This window comes from Pristiophorus japonicus, chromosome 1 (assembly GCF_044704955.1).
Source record: "Pristiophorus japonicus isolate sPriJap1 chromosome 1, sPriJap1.hap1, whole genome shotgun sequence".
NCBI classification, from domain to species: domain Eukaryota; kingdom Metazoa; phylum Chordata; class Chondrichthyes; family Pristiophoridae; genus Pristiophorus; species Pristiophorus japonicus.
The window spans coordinates 234,003,182-234,017,174 of NC_091977.1; the positions used below are offsets into that span (position 1 = coordinate 234,003,182).

Genomic DNA, 13,993 nt, shown 5'->3' on the forward strand with positions numbered 1-13,993 from the left:
CCTCCGTGATCCCTCTTTTGACCCGCCTTTCATCTCTCGTATTTGCATTGGCCCCCCTCCTCTCATGCTAGTCTGGCTCAGAAGCCACTTGACAGTCTCAGTTAGGGTCAGTGGAACGGGGCGCAAAGGAATTCCCCCTTTGGAATGTATAGGGATATGTGAGCACACCCAGCATCTAGAAAAGTTCCCATTTTGCGCATAAACATAAGACATGTACAAAAAGGTGTTTACATGGAGTTCTCGCTTCAGTCTCCCCTCCCATGCGCCGCACCTATCGTACACCAACGCTACTATACAGACTGTGGCACACAGAAACAGTTTCATCTTCTTACTCGGGAACAAAATGTTTCTTGTAGCGTCTCTATGGACAAGGATAAATAGTCCGAATATTTTGCTGATTCAAAGAGTTAGGTTTTCTCGCCTCTTCTCAGGTCACCGTCGGTGTAGCTGGTTGTCTATCACTACGGGTAGGAGTTCAAACTGTTCTCCTTGGGACCCACTCGGTTCGTCAGGACGCTCCTAGGAAGGACCTTGTTCAGCTATGGAGAAGAGGAAGACTGGAGTTAGAATAACCAGTAAAATAGGTTCGTTCGAGGGTGGTGAGCTTGCAGTGGTGCAGGTGAACCCAGGCACTTCTCCCCTCAACCTTAGCTGCAGTGGGGGTAGTAAGTAACACCTGAAAAGGCCCCTCCCATCGTGGCTCTAATCCCTTTCGAATCCATTTCTTAATCAGGACATACTTCCCTGGTGCCACGAGGGACGATTCGGGTAAAACTGGGAGGTTGAGGTGAGCATCTCGAACCTGGTTGTGGGCTATTCGCAGAGCCTGAGTCAGAGAAAGAACATAGTTGGTCATTTCCTCAGTCATGTGGTGGAATTGGACAGTGGAGTGGACATTCTGATTCCAGGGGGTCCTAAAGGGCCTACCATAAATGACCTCAGCGGGGGTCACTCTAGCCTTACTGGTGGAAGTAGTTCGGATCTGGAATAGGGCTATAGGAAGGAGTTTGAGCCAATTGAGTCCGGTTGATGCTACCAGTTTTGCAAGCTTGGTTTTAAGAGTTTGATTAGCACGTTCAACTAGTCTCGCAGCTTGGGGTCGGTAGGCACAATGCAGCTGCTGGTTAATGCGCATCTGGGAACAGAATTCTTTGTTAACTTGGCCAATAAAGTGAGGGCCATTATCGGAACTCAGTCGAGCTGGGATATCTAGGAACAATTTCCCTCATTAACACCTTAACAACAGTTTGAGCCTTATTGTCCAGGGTAGGATAGGCTTCGATCCATTTGCTAAACACATCTACTATTACTAACACATATTTGTAACACTGAACTCTTTGCAACTCAATGTAGTCCAACTGCAATGTCTCAAAGGGACCTTCGGGTAGGGGTGTCTTACCCCAATTACAGGGGACTCCCTTCCCTGGATTATGCTGTTGGCAAACCAGGCAGCGACTACTGATGTTCTGGGCCAGCGCCTGGAGTCGAGGGTGCCACCAAGTGGCCAAAAGTGTCACTTGTTGTCCTTGCTCCACAATGAGTAGCAAAATGCATACATTCAATAACCCATAGGGCCAACTCGTCAGACATGAAAGTCTGTTCCGCGGGCGTGGTCCAGAGTTTAGAAACATTGTCATAAGTACATCCATAATTTTTCCACAACAGTTTATCTTTTTCAGGAGCGTCCTCCTGTGCTTTAATGACATCTTGGATGGTTGACATTGGTTTTTCCGAGGCTAACTTATCCTTTGCAGGACTTTTAGTTTGACTCATCATTCTGGGCACTACCATTTGTTGTCCATGAGAGGCCTGTTTGGCCTCTTTGTCAGCACAGTGGTTCCCTATATCAACCGGGGATTTTCCAGTGGTGTGGGCGGTACATTTAACAATGGCAGTGCGCTTGGGGAGCATGAGGGCTTGCAACAAGTCAGATACTAGTTGCCTATGGGATATCTCATTCCCCTGTGAGGTTAGGAATCCCCTATTTTTCCATAATTGTCCGAAATCATGGGCTACCCCAAAGGCATACCTAGAGTCGGTATAGATATTGACCTTGAGATCTTTAGCCAAGATACAGGCTCGGGTGAGGGCGAATAGTTCAGCTTGTTGGGCGGAATAGGCGGTTTCAAAGGCGGCAGATTCCAAGACCTGATTCTCCTGGTTTACTATGGCGTATCCCGAAATTCGTCCGCCTTCTGGGTCAATGGAAGAGCTTCCGTCAACATACGTAATACAGTCGGGGTCCTCCATTGGTACATCAACTAAATCTTCCCTAACCGAGGTGGTCTCTTGAATTAAAGATAAACAGTCATGACTGGGTTCTTCTTCATCTTGGGGTGGCTCGGTAAGAAAACAGGCCGGATTAATGGCAGTACAGTGCCGAAAGGTCAGCTTAGGATTATTCAGTAGGTAGATCTCATATCTGCTTTGCCTGGCCATGGTAAGGTGTTGAGTCTGCAGTTGACCCAGGAGGGCAGCTATGGAGTGAGAGGTGTATACAACAATATCCTGCTGGAGGGTAAGGTTGGCGGCGGATTGAAGGCTATTGTAGATGGCGGTTAATATTTGAGTACATACAGGGTGCCCCAAGGCAACGGGGTCTATTTTGGAAGAGTAGTAGGCAACAAGCCTATGCTTATCCCCATGTTTCTGAGTTAAGACAGCGGTAGCACAGTCTTTCAGGATCGTGCAATACAGTTGAAAGGGCCGGTCATAGAGGGGCCGGCCCAAAGCCGGAGCTTGCAACAGGGCTGTCTTTAGTTCCTTAAAGGCTTGGACGTCTGCGGTTTTTATTTTAAAGCTGCCTTTCTTGTTTGTATACAGTGTGAGGTGCTTAGTCATCAGGGCAACATTAGGGATCCAGGGTCTACAGTAATTGATCATCCCCAACCACTGTCGCATTTGTTTAGCCGTGCTAGGGACTGGAAACTGACAAATCGGTTCGACTCGGCTAGCCTCCAAGGCTCGGTGGGTGCCTGATAAAATGATCCCAAGGAACTTGACTTGAGACTGGCCAATTTTGACCTTTGATGGGGAAACTATGTATCCCAGGGAGGACAAGTAACTCAGTAATTGATTAGCATCCTCCTGATTACTTGGTTCATCTGCGCTGGCTACCAGTAAATCGTCCACATACTGAATCAAAGTGGATCCCTTAGTCAGCGTGAGAGGCTGTAACCGTCTCTGCAGGCACCTTGAGAATAAGGTCGGGGAGTGGATGAACCCTTGGGGAAGTCTAGTCCAGATATATTGCTGGTAAGTGAAGGCGAATAGGTACTGACTCGCCTGGGCTAGCGGCAAAGCGAAGAAGGCGTGTTGGAGGTCTATTATTGCGAAGATCTTGGCGTTTGCTGGGTTTAATGACAGTATCTGTGCTGGGTCGGGAACCAGAGCGTGCAGGGGCTGGACGATAGCATTGATAGCTCGAAGGTCTTGGACTAAGCGGTATTCGTTTGGCTTGCCTGGCTTAGGGGTATTACACGGGGACTGGCATTGGACCAAAATCCCTGTTCCACTAGTCCCTTGATCAATCGGTGGATACTTGGTATTGTCTGTGGTTTCAGTTTGTACTGTCGGATAGAGGGCCAGTCCACGTTGCCCTGCATCGGATCTCAATCGGATCAATGGGAGTATAACCCACTTGGGAGAGGTCCTCTGCCCATAGATGAGGATCCACATAGTCAGGTATGTTAGAGCCAGTATGATGCTGCAGAGTCGTCAGGACCTTCTCGGGGTCCCTGTGGAATTGGACTGTTCGGCCATGTTTTACAATCTCAACTTCAATGTCTGTATACATTTTCCCACATTCTCAACTTCAATGTCTCTATACATTCTCATTGGCGGCTACATGGAGTTAGGTCACAAATCAGCCATGATCTGATTGAATGGCGGAACAGGCTCAAAGGGCTCAGTGGCCTACTCTTGTTCCTATGTTCCTGTGCCACCAACTTGTGTAGTCACAAAATCTATTGCTCGATGTGTGCGTATCTCTTAAAGTGAAATTCAAATTAGTAACTGTCTTCATTTATAACCTCCTCCCAAATTTGTAAATAAGTATCAGCTTGGCTCCGTAATAGTGCTCTCCCCTCCCGAGTCAAAAGGTTGCAGGGTTCAAGTCCAATGCCAGCATTAGGCTGACTTGTTTGTATATGGGAATGCTGAAGCAAGTTGGCTTCTTGGGATATTTTTACATCTATTTTGCAAAAACATAAGTTTTCCTAGTAAGGACTAAACAATTTTGGTTATCTATGATCCTAGTAGATAAGGTTTGTTTAATTAAAATTGGCAGCATAAAATCTCGTGACCTCATACACAAAGCGTTTCAGCAATGCATTTTAAGTTACATACTTAAATGGAGCTTAACCTATTCACTGTCCTGAGATATTTCTGCTGGTGCTTTGCATGTAATGTGAATGTCATTTAAAACTTTATATACATTAATGCTAGCCAGAGTGCATTTTGCCCAAGCCTATATTTAGGTTTGTTTGCTGAATTAGTTAAGGGAAATCTAAGCTGTTTAGAATGTCTGTTGTAACTATTTGGTTACATACTGGTCTTTTGATTGGGGAAAGAAGTTGGAGAGAAAATCCTGTTTCTGTTACAACACAGCTTTACGGTTACAATATCAGATAGCAGCAAATCTCTGCTTCGAGGAATAACTTGCATTTATATAGCGCCTTTAATGTTGTAAAATGTTCCAATGAAGATATGGCCGCCAATGGGGAGCCATGAAAATCGGGACACACAGAAGGCCAGAATTGGAAGAGCGCAGAGCTCTTGGAGAGTTGTACAGGTATAATTATTTAATACAAGACTACTGTGACTGTGAAATGGTCTTGTAATTGTAGAACACTGGATTTCCATTTAAAGAACCAAAATTTGAATCATAGCCTTGACTGACGACCTCTGTTGCCTACATTGGATGACTGATTCAAGACTGTTAGTAGATAATATGTCTTGTATTAATACTGGAGAGTCTCAATTTGAGGGAGAGTGAAGGGGAAAAAAAGAAAACATTATTGGGACTTATTCATAGGAACAGGAGTAGGCCATTTAGCCTCTTGAGCTAGTTCCGCCATTCAATGAGATCATGTACCTCCATATACCTGCCTTTGACCCATATCCCTTAATATACCTTTGGTTAACAAAAATCAATCAATCACAGATTTAAAATTAACAATTGACCTAGCACCAATTGCCATTTGCGGAAGTGAGTTCCAAACTTCTACCACCCTTTGTGTGTAGAAGTGTTGACTAACTTAATTCCTGAAAGGCCTGGATCTAATTTTTCGGCTATGCCCCCTAGTCCTAGATCCCCAACCAGCAGAAATAATTTTTCTCTATCCTATCGGTTCCCTTAATCTTGAAAACTCCAATCAAATCAGCCATTAACCATCCCATTTCCAGGGAATGCAACCCTAATCTGTGTAATCTCTCGTCGTAATTTAACCCAGGTATCATTCTGGTAAATTTTCGCTGCATTTCCTCCCAAGGCCAATATATCCTTCCTAAAATGTGGTGCCCAGAAATGAACACACTATTCCAGGTATAGTCTAACCTATGCAGTCCTCCAGCCTTCATTGCATTGGAGTAAAATGACCCAATATTACATATTCTTGAGATAATGCATTAGAACACCAATATTCTGGGTCACAGAATGATGGGACCCAATTTCTCATTTGATCTTTGGGAAGTAAAAAAAATCAGAGAGCTGTTCACACCAGGCCAATCTATCTATCTCCTAGAGACTAGATGTAGGTCATCAGTCTGTCCAACGAACATGTGTCTTCTTGAACATGGATGGTATATGTAACTGAGAATTAGTGAGTGAGTGAAAGAACTTGCATTTGTGTAGCACCTCCTCGTGTCCTCGGTGCCCCTGAGTGTTTGACAGCCAGTGGGTTACTTCTGAAAGAAAGAAAGACTCAATTTATATAGCGCCTTTCATGACCATCGGATGTCTCAAAGCGCTTTACAGCCAATGAAGTACTTTTGTTGGAGTGTGGTCACTGTTATGTAATAAACAACTTGCGTACAACAAGGTCGCACGAAGAGAATGAGCAGTTTTTTCTTTGGTAATGTAGGTTGATGCCGACCAGGACACCAGGTGAATACAGCACTCCCCCCCCCCCCCCCCCCCAGTATAGCCGGAAGTGTCAGCCTAGAAATTTGTTTTCAAGTCCTTGATCCTACAATCTTCTGATTCTGATGCGAGGGAGTGCTACCACTGAGCCAAGCTGCACAAATGGACAAAATGGGATCCTGCGTGAAATTAATCTAAACCGGGTTCCTAATACTGGTGGGCCAAAAGGCCAAAAATGATGTGCATCCACCACTACTTGGCACTGGTAGCTCTTTCCCATGTTGACACATGGTGGCTGTAAAGATATTTTTACTTGAAATTGATGCTTTCTTCAAGTAAACACAAGGAATGTTTAGTTTGTGAATAGAGTGTGGAATTCACTTCACTGAGTCATTTGCAGTTTAAATTATAAACGAAACAGAAATGATTACATTGCCGTCGCTGGATAGCGGGATATAAAGTGTCTCAAAGTTAGAGATGTTTTCTTCTGTTTTACTGTAACCTATTTCCTCTAGAACCGTAATATTTCCTACAGTAATCCTGAAATGGCGCAATTGATGAAATTATGGAGAGGGGCAAGTTTTATAACAGGTCTTACAACTTTATCACATGATGTGTAAGCATTTCCAACCCTGACCTTTTTGATTTGGGCTTCAATCCAAACTTCACACTAGTTTTGGCTATGATGTGTAAAGAAAAATCGTAAACAGTCATCAATTTTAAGCGAACGAACATTGCTGACTCATTCAGGAGCCAGTCGGTGTGTCATATCATTTTGGAACTTCAGCTGCTGTGGTTATTTTTCTAATTGTCCCTATAGTGCTATATATCCATAAAAACAGGCAAGACAGCAGTACTATAATGCACGTTTGTAGATCGTGGTGATGGGAGTGTTTTCCAGTGAGTTGTGTAATCATTGACTGACTCATCTGTTGAGTTGTTGAGTCCTTTAAACTGTTAATGTGTACTTGTCTGCATAAGACTTTGCTCTTGTTTCCAGTAGGAAATCTAACAAAAGGTGTCTTTAATATCTGCCATGGCGGGGGTGGTAGGAATTGGTGGCAGTGATTGCTTCTTTTCCTAGTAATGTTGAATTTTGACACGTTTAAAACCATGGTTGCATCATTATCAAATTGGTGGGTATGTGCGATGTCCTACACTGCACACAACACAACCTGATTATTGCACTCCTGTCCTTAAAGATGTGTTCAGGAACACTGAAATAGGTTGTTGTCAATGAGCTAATTTCTATTTAGGATGCAGTTTATGACACTGCCACTGAGCATATTGTTATTGGCTACATATTTCTGCTCATTTATTCAAGGTATCGACTGATCGTTTTGGTAATGGTTGGGCATTTAATTACTGAAATTAGCACAATAAATACAGTGATCAGCAGTGGCAGGGTTAATTATCAACAAGGTAGTACAATCTCTCCCTTCTAATTCTGCTGGGGTTATTTTGCGACAGATCTATCCGGCACCTTGCTTACGTGTGTGATTTATAAAGCTACAGGACTTGACTCGAGTGCTTTGCTTTTCCAACTGTGTTCAGGTATGCACCCTTCCCCCATCCACGGCCACAGTTTCGCAGCACGTGTCCTTGTGCTTCTAAACAATGCCTGTGGACATGAATGTTTCACTATTTGAGAATTTTAGTTATTCGAGTTGAATCCTGATAAATATATAACTAGTTTGCCCAGGCACTTTAAGCTTGCGTTGGGATTGCTCTAAATGGCCAGCTAATAATAATTTGCAAATTTCTCGACCGTGGCCCATTTACTCGCTCATTTAGCAATTTAGTTTTGCTGAAGCTGAAACAAAAAAAATAACTATTTTGCACAGAAATGGTTAGACTTCTAAAATGTCTGTGACTGAAACATGATAGTGGGAGGATTGTGTTTAATATGCTGAACAATAAAAATGAGATAACTTGGAAGCCTTTGCGGGAGGTCAGGAATTTTATGCTTTGGGAATGGACAGTACATTCTGCGATCGTATCAGCTGTGTGTTTATTTGTAGTTGACTGAAACACCCAAAAAATTTTAAGTTTTGCCAGTTCCCTGCCCTGTGAGCAAATTAGTTTGAACTTTAAAAAATGAACTCAATAACTCAGTGGTTGGCAATTTGAAGATGTAGTTGTGGTGTATGTTGAATACTTTTTTTTCAACGAAAGCTTCAATGAGCGTTTGCATGGGTGTGCAGTGTGCTTTTACACATGGCGCTTTCTACTCCGGAGTGGGATGCTGTCGAAGTGTGTGTTCAGGATGATTAAAGATGGCCCTGCCAGTAAAGCAACCTTGATCTACTGTAAACCCAATGAGATTACTGCCAGGGTTCTATTCCAGCCCATCTTTGAGTGAAGTAGGGAGAAAAGACAGTGTCTTGTAATCAGATATATATTGTAACTAAGCCAGAGTGGACTCTGACTCTGAATTTTAACTTTCTGCACCAGTGGTTCGGATAGTGCTGTAAATCATCCTGACCATTGATTAATTCTCACTCTAAAGTTTCCTAGAGCTGACTGTCGAATGCAGAAGGTTGTGGAAAATTAAGACTGATGGTAGGTGGCATTGTTTTTCTATTTATCCTTTCAACATGAAGGATCTCTGTGCCTAATGTCAGCTATTCTGAATATATTCCTCTGGTGAACTGGGAACCATTGGCCCCTAGATTGTACTGTAGTGGACTTACACTAATTCATTTAAAAAAAAAGTCAACCTCAAGACTTAGATTTCAGCTTGTGTCTTGAGTACTTGCGTTGCTGGAAGGAATTGTGAGATCAGAGGACGATCTCCTGCAAAAAAAATAATTCAAGTCAATGTTACGGACTTTGTCAGTGTTGTTGGGGAGGAGGGAGGAGCTTGGTATCTTGCCCGATCTTGTTCCTTTACTCCCTATCTCTGTAACCTCCTCCAGCCCTACAACCCCCCCGAGATCTCTACACTCCTCCAATTCTGGCCTCTTGCCCATCCCCGATTTTCATCGCTCCACTGTTGGTGGCCGTGCCTTCAACTGCCGAGGTTCCAAGCTCTGGAATTCCCTCCCTAAACCTCTCCACCTCTCTACCTCCTTTAAGTTGCTCTTTAAAACCTATCCCTTTGACCAAGTTTTTGGTCGCCTGTCCTAATATCTTCTTATGTGGCTCAACGTCAAATTTTCTCTGCTAATGCTCCTGTGAAGCATCTTGGGATGTTTTACTACGTTAAAGGCGCTATATAAATATAGGTTTTTGTTGATTATGATTTATGAGAACATTGATCAGAAACTGCTATAATGCCTGCATAGCTTTGCATGCCTTATTTCAGTAATTTCCTCCAATGTGTGTACTCTCAGTTCTTCCAAGACTGAATTACTTCCAGTTATACCTGCTTCTTCAAGTGCACTGTCAATGGCTGTTTTCAGTTGTCCTTCGGGGCACATTCCCTCAACATCTCTGTTTTGCCAGCTCCCTCCCTGCTTCCAAATATCTCCCAGGAACCCTTGACTTTGACTCTACAGCCCCCCAACCATGCTTCCACCCGTTTTTCTCTCCTGTTTTGGTCCGCTGTTTCATCACTGCCCTCTTAAATGATCTGAGATCATTCTGTGAGCAATGCTATAGAAATGTAAGTTGCAAATTTTTAGGTTTACTATTATTCATATCTGTTACAATTTTGAAAGGTTATCAAACTAAGATCCACTGCTTAGCTTAAATATCATTTTTTTCCCTCCCTTTAAATCTGTTCTGGCCCGGTAGCTGAATCAGTTGATCTGCCTGCTCGAAGTTTGTGAATTTGAACCCTGGGCCACTTTGTCAGCTCAATTTGCTTGGCATGGCTGGATGAATTTTACAAGTTGTAAACTGGCCAGATAGATGAGTGAGGGGAGAATTGCCCCAGTCCTGTTACCTGTTCATTTTGCAGCCTAAATGGGGCCCGTTCTCTAACTCTCCTCCTTTAAGACTATTTTTAAAACCTACCTCCTTGATCAAGCTTTTTGGTCACCTGTCCTTCTGTGGCTCGGTGTCCAATTTTGTTTGCTAACATACTTGTGAAATGCCGTGGGACATTTTTCTACATTAATGGTGCTTTATAACTGCAAATTGTTGTTGATGATTAGACCTACCTACATTTAAGGTCTGTAACATAAATGGCTGAAACTGATAGCAACTGGGAACTAGCCTAGGCCTGCATTCCTTTGAATGTATATAGAAGATTAAGGGGTGATCTTATTGAGGTGTTTCAGATGATTAAAGGAATTGATAGGGTAGATAGAGGGGAACTATTTCCTCTGGGCGGAGGGTCCAGAACAAGAGGGTATATCCTTAAAATTAGAACTAGGTCGTTCAGGGGTGATGTCAGGAAGCATTTCTTTACACAAAGGGTAGTAGAAATCTGGAAAATTCCCCCCCTCCCCAAAAAAAATGATGAGGCTGGGGGTCAATTGAAAATTTCAAAACTGAGATTGATACGTTTTTCTTTGGCAAGGGTTACAGAACCAAGATGGGTCAATGGAGTTGAGACATAGATCAACCACGATCTAATTGATTGGTGGAACAGGCTCGATGGGCTGAATGACCTCCTCCTGTTCCTATGATGCTGCTACTTGATGAGAAGAGTTAATTCCTCAGCATTAACATCCCTCCACTGGGTGATGGCAAAAAGTATTTTTTGAGCGAGTATTAAATATTATCATTTTGCAATTTTTGTATATAGGATTATAGACTCCTATCACGAGAAATAATCATTTAGGTTGGATATTTTTGCACTGCAGTGCAAAATTAAAATCTATTGCATACTTTATTCCCAAGTGCAAAGAAAATTAAGATCTATTGCATACTTTATTCCCATTTTGCTTTTTCATTGTTCAGTATTGTAATTTAAAAAAATATGTGGAGCGCATTGTAATGTGTTGGAAACCTGTTTACAAAAGGGGTAAAAGGCAACAAAAATAGCTGGTTTCTATTGTGCAATTTAAGTAGTCAATCCCCAACAATTTGCAAACTGAAGTTTATGCAGCAGCAAAGAGAAATACTGTGTATATTTGACTAGTAAATCCCCTACTTTTGTTTACAGATTTTGCACCAAAAATGTAGAGATTCTCAAGCATTGTCCCACATGTTGGAAGGTATGGAAGAACGCACAACAGAAAAGAAAACAATGTGGGCTTTTACAGAAGGATGTTGTAATTGAATTTTCACTCCACTGCCTTTATGTTTGGCAAAACTCATTTTATATGTACAATAATGGATAGCAATACATTTGTTGAAAGGCACTTTCACAAATCAAGAGCGTAGCCTGATTTTATTTGTCCTGAGGTTTTGTGTACTGATCTTGGAAGGGTACATCTGTCTTGGTTATTTTTGTAGCATTGGTAGAATTCAGCAGTATTTATTTTCTTGTCAAGCCATAAAAGATTGACCCTTGTGTCACTGAACACCCGACTGTTCAGTGTTTTATATTGAGTGAAAATTAGCCTTATTACATTAATGAGTATAACTTATTAATCATCTGGGTTTGTCCTTTTCCATGAGATTCAATAGGGGCATTCATTGTGTTGTGTGTGAAGATCTTGCATTTATATAGCTTCTTTTTGTGGTGTCAGCCTTGGCTTAGTGGGTACCACGCTTGCCTCTGAGTCAGAAGGTTGTGGGTTCAATCCCATTCCAGAGACTTGAGCACAAAAATCCAGGCTGACACTCCAGTGCACTGTCGGAGGTGCCATCTTTCATATGGGACGTTCATTCAGGTGGACGTAAAAAATTCCATGGCATTATTTTGAAGAAGAGCAGGGGAGTTATACCCGGAATCCTGACCAATATTTATCCTTCAATTAATATAACAAAAACAGATTATCTGGTTGTTCACACTCACATTGACCACACTCAACCAGCTCCGTTGGGCGGGCCACAGTGTTCGCATGTCTGACACAAGACTCCCAAAGCAAGCGCTCTGCTTGGAACTCCTACATGACAAGTGAGCCCAAGGTGAGCAGAGTAAACGTTTCAAGGACATCCTCAAAGCCTGCTTGATAAAATGCAACATCCCCACCGACACTTGGGAGTCCCTGGCCAAAGACCGCCCTAAGTGGAGGAAATGCATCCTGGAGGGCGCTGAACACCTCGAGTCTCATCGCCAAGAGTATGCACAAAACCAGCACAGGCAGCGGAATGAGCATGCGGCAAACCTTTCCTTCAGCGACTGTCTGTCTGTCTGTCCCATCTGTGACAGAGACTGTAATTCCCATATTGGACTGTTCAGTCACCGAAGAACTCACTTTCAGAGTGGAAGCAAGTCTTTCTCGATTTCGAGGGACTACCGATGATGATGATGGCTGATCTGATCATGGACTCAGCTCCACTTCCCTGCCCGCTCCCATAACCCTTTACTCCCTTATCGCTCAAAAGTCGGTCAATCTCTGCCTTAAATATATTCAATGACCCAGCCTCCATAGCTCTCTGGGGCAGAGAATTCCATAGATTTACAACCCTCTGGGAGAAGAAATTTTTCTTCATCTCAATTTTAAATGGGCGGCCCCTTATTCTAAGACTATGTCTCAGTTTTAGTTTCCCCTATGAGTGGAAGTATCCTCTCTGCATCCACCTTGTCGAGCCTCCTCAATATCTTATATGTTTCGATAAGATCACCTCTCATTCTTCTGAATGCCAGTGAGTATAGGCTCAACCTATTCCCACAAGTCAACCCCTTCCTCTCCGGAATCAACCTAGTGAACCTTTTCTGAACAGTCTCCAATGTAAGTATATCCTTAAATACGGAGACCAAAACTGTACGCAGTACTCCAGGTATGGCCTCACCAATACTCTACAGTTGTAGCAGGACTTCTCTGCTTTTATACTCCATCCCCCTTGCAATAAAGGCCAACATTCCATTTGCCTTCCTCTTTACTTGCTGTACCTGCATACTAACGTTTAGTGTTTCATGCACAAGGACCCCCCAGGTGTCTCTGTATTGCAGCACTTTGCAATTTTTCTCCATTTAAATTATAATTTGTGTTTTTATTATTTCTGCCAAAGTGGATAACCTTACATTTTCCCACATTATACTCCATCTGCCAAATTTTTGCCCACTCACTTAGCCTGTCTATATCCCTTTGCAGATTTTTTGTGTCCTCCTCACAATTTGCTTTCCCACCCATCTTTGTATCATCAGCAAACTTGGCTACATTATACTCGGTCTCTTCATCCAAGTCATTAAAATAGATTGTAAATAGTTGAGGGCCCAGCACCGATCCCTGTGGCACCCCACTAGTCACTGTTTGCCAACTGGAAAATGACCCATGCTAATATATTACCCCCAACCCCATGAGCTTTTATCTTGTGCAGTAACCTCTTATGTGGCACCTTATTGAATGCTTTCTGGAAATTCAAATGCACCACATCCACTGGTTCCCCCTTATCCACCCTGCTCGTTACATCCTCAAAGAACTCCAGCAAATTTGTCAAACGTGATTTCCCTTTCATAAAACCATGCTGACTCTGCTTGATTGAATCATGCTTTTCCAAATATCCTGCTACTGTTTCCTTAATAATGGACTCCGGCATTTTCCCAACAACAGATGTTAGGCTAACTGGTCTATAGTTTCCTGCTTTTTGTCTGCCTCCTTTCTTAAATAGGGGCATTAGATTTGCGGTTTTCCAATCTGCTGGGACTGCAAATCATTGGGAATTTGAAACTTTTTAGGACAAAAAAGACTTTGTGCATATATAGTCTATTCCTTGATAATTCATTGTATCTAATCAGTGGTTCATTTGAAAGCTCGGTTGGTTAAGCTTCTGGTTTGATGCCTGGTCTGAGGAATTTACCAGAGGACACAATGGTAATCATCTATGTAAATCAGGTCAGCAGCATGCTGAGATGCAAAGTGACCTGACTTTCAACACATTGAAGATAGTAATTTTATGAAATATCTA

General features: G+C 42.7%; 1 protein-coding gene across 5 annotated transcripts in view; it reads left to right on the forward strand.

Moving 5' to 3' along the window:
• The window catches only part of LOC139269157 (uncharacterized protein KIAA1958), a 140,609-nt gene that overhangs the window by 31,411 nt on the left and 95,205 nt on the right, over positions 1–13,993 (forward strand). The window contains exon 2 of one of the 5 annotated variants that reach the window (XM_070888267.1): positions 11,139–11,190. The exons of the other annotated variants lie outside the window; for them this stretch is intronic. The gene's annotated coding sequence lies outside the window, so the exon portion shown is untranslated. The remainder of the gene's footprint in view (positions 1–11,138; positions 11,191–13,993) is intronic. 5 annotated transcript variants of the gene reach the window in all.